Consider the following 3438-nt stretch of genomic DNA (forward strand, 5'->3'; position numbering starts at 1 on the left):
TTGTCCATCATGGAGTTCAAGCAAGTTAACGTTCTTCTTTAACCAGCTTCTCCTTGCTTTGAGAAATGAGAAAGCACAGTCAAACACCCTCATTTATCAGGATTAACTCTTACAAGGGAACACAGTCTGAATCTGATGGTAAATAAGCTTCTAAAATATTGGGTAAGTATTTACTGTGCACAGCAAGCTTGTTCTCTCTCTCTCTCTCTCTCTCTCTCTCTCTCTCTCTCTCTCTCTCTCTCTCTCTCTCTCTCTCTCTTTATTTCTCTCTCTAAAACACATAGACACACACACACACTTCTTCACCTACACACAAAGGGAGAGGAGAGTCAGAGCTAGGATTTGAAGGTTTGATTTTTTACTTAAAAATTGTCATTCAGCTCTGTTTTTCCATACTTCCATGGCACTCTGTAAGAGCCTCAGTACCAGCGTAGGTTTGTGTCATAGAATGGAAACAAGATGATCTGGGAGAAAATCTTTTCAGTGCCATGCTAAACTTTTACACTTGTTCTCCAACATGGTCCTTGTGAAACTTTCTACAGTACTTCTGTAAAATTGTATTGCCATAAAATTCATGTGGGAGGGTATGTAATTTTCCGAGTTCATCCTGCTAATGGGCAGAGAAGATAAGACCTTAGTCCACCATGGAGCAGTGAAAGGATGGCTTGGTTTCTGGTAGAGCACTGGCTAGAGATATCCGGACACCCAACAGGTGTCCATGCATGCAGGGACGGGACATATCTCGCCAAGCTCCCAGACTCCAGGCTCCATTGATCAGCCCCTTTCAGTCTGTAAGGTAACACCCCTACTGGCCCCTCCACAGGTAGAGGGCTTGACTACAGGCCTCAGCCTAAAGAGATTTCCATATTAATGAGATACCTGTAGGCCAGAGGGCATAGCCAATTAAGTATTCTTTTCCAAACCCCTCTTACTAATGATATTTAACCAAAGGCCCACCCTGGGGTTGTGGAGGTTCATCCAGATTCATCTATTTTCCTCTATGACAATAAATCTTGTAAAACCATGAATTTCCTTCTGTCTTTGGAGACCACCGTGGGGAACTGTGGAGAAGGCCTTAAACGAGCCATTGCTACCACAGTCCCTAGTCTCTGTTCTTCCACAGCTCTCAGTTGTGTCTAAGAGCCCAAGGACAGACCATTGGCCTCCCGGGTCAGGCTGCCTCAGCCTGGAGACACCACTCAAAAGCTCTGCCCCCATGGAAGTCAGACTTCCGACTGAGATCTCCCTGTGCCCACAGCATCCACCCAGCACTACATTGAGTGAATTAGTCAAAATCCCACGCTTCTGCTGCCCAGAGTACTGTGGCAGCAGACCCGCGGGTACCACAACAGCCCAACAGAATCCACACCCGTGCCCACACATGTGAGCTAACCGCCCTGCAGTCCTCTAACTGAAGTTGTAGCTTAATGCTAATTGTTTAATGAACAACTTGCAATATTCACCCATTCACCTATGTGTATGCACACGTCTATCATTATTCACGTAATCCATAGAATAGAATCTGTAGGGATGGGTGTAAACAGAATTTATCTTGTAATTGAATGTCTCTTCTCCTGCCCAGACACTGAACCAACAAGGTTTGACTATCATTTTTCTTTTTTTTTTTAAAGCTCCATACTGTCCAGCTCACAGTGGAAGTTCCTTATTTGTTAGGAGGAACATATTCTTTGGTTTGAAACTACAAAGCAAGAGTAAGAAGAAAGATGGCACGAAGATTAAGTTTCCATTTGATTTCACACGGGTTTGAAAGAGAAGCACATATCTCTTACTGTAGCTGATAAAGCCGTTGAAGACTCAAATGTGGGCACGAACAGATTAAAATATTAAAATATTTCTGTTTAGCATTCTCTAAACTTGGAGTCTTAAAAGAAACTGACTCTTGACCTATTCTGTTGACATTATTAGATTTGTCATACAAATAAACACCTTTACCTATTTTCTCTCTCTCTTTTTTTTAACTTATCTGTGGGGAATGTATTTTCTTTCTTTTCTTTTTTTAAAATCCATGTCTCTTCCTTTTCTCCTTCTCTATTCTCCCTTTTTAAGCAGAGCTTTCAGTGAGTATAATAATATCCTCCAGCCTTTAAGCCCACTGCAGTTGTACAGAAAGTAGTTTGGGATCTTTTGCCTGACCTGAATATTGGCTATATATCAAACAGGAACATCTTTGACCAACACAATGGGTCAGATCTTCAGTAGACCTCTACCTTCTGTTTAAACTACCTGTGGGAAAATATGATTCAACATAGAAATGTGTGAGTTATAAAACTTTTAATTAACAAAATTTTTAAGTAGAACATAAGTAGGATGTCTTGGAGCTGATATTTGTGCCATAATACACATTTCAAGGTGTTTTATTAATTAGAGGAAACACATACATATATGTGTTTCTGTAAGCACATTATATAAAATACTATGTGTGTTATTTTGTCTTTCCTGGAAGGTAGTAAACACACAAACACAGTCTTCACTAGAAATCACCAATTTGTGATAAAACAGAAATAAATTCTTCCCTTTATTTAGTTCAAGCTTATCCTCAAGCATTTCAATTTCTGATCATTGATACTGTATCTGTACTCAAAACCAGACATGAGCAATCTGAGGGCTTTGGATTTTCAAATGTTTAGTTGTCTCCCAACATTAAGTCATTTTCTTATATAATTCCTTTCTCTGGGTCTCTCTATGTGTGATGGGGTTTTTACCCCAAATGATCTTGGCAGGCATGCCTGTATGATCCTGAGATCTGAACTTGGGAACCAGATTCTGTAAAAATCCAAAAGAAGACACATCTTAAGTTTCCTTTGCCCTTACATATTTTCTATTGACAAGAAGTAACAAAAGAGATCATAGCTATATTTGACTACTTCAGTGTTTTTATCATACAAGGTTTTAGTTCAGGTATAAGTTTCGGGATGATTTTTGAATATAGTCAGCTATTAGAGGGGAAAATCTTTTTCAGATAAGATATTTCATTCTTACTACATCTGTTGAGACTTATTTTGAATTTGAAATAATTATTGACAAAGATTACCCTGAAGGCTGAGCCCTGTAACATTTCACTGGAAATCTTCTGTTTTTGATAACATATTTTTATTTTCTGAAATATTTTCCCTTGGAAGGTTTGGGAACATCTAAATAATAAATTCTCAAATACTGTGTGTCTCTTCAAGTTCTTCTGGAAAGGGTTAGGCAATTGAATGGTATATGTCCATGACGAGGGATACTACCATTTCCCTTTGAACTTTCAACTTCAACTCATCCCCAAAATCCATTTTCTGCTTTCCTAAAAGACATTTCTTTTTTTCTGAGCAAAAGAAAAAACATTAAATAGTCCGAGGAATGTTATGTACTCATATATATAAAAAATGAATAAATCTTGCTGGTTGTGGTTTAGCATGTGAGTAGGATTTGCTGAAG

Source organism: Grammomys surdaster, unplaced genomic scaffold, assembly GCF_004785775.1.
Source record: "Grammomys surdaster isolate TR1022 unplaced genomic scaffold, NIH_TR_1.0 125685, whole genome shotgun sequence".
Classification (NCBI taxonomy): Eukaryota; Metazoa; Chordata; class Mammalia; order Rodentia; family Muridae; genus Grammomys; species Grammomys surdaster.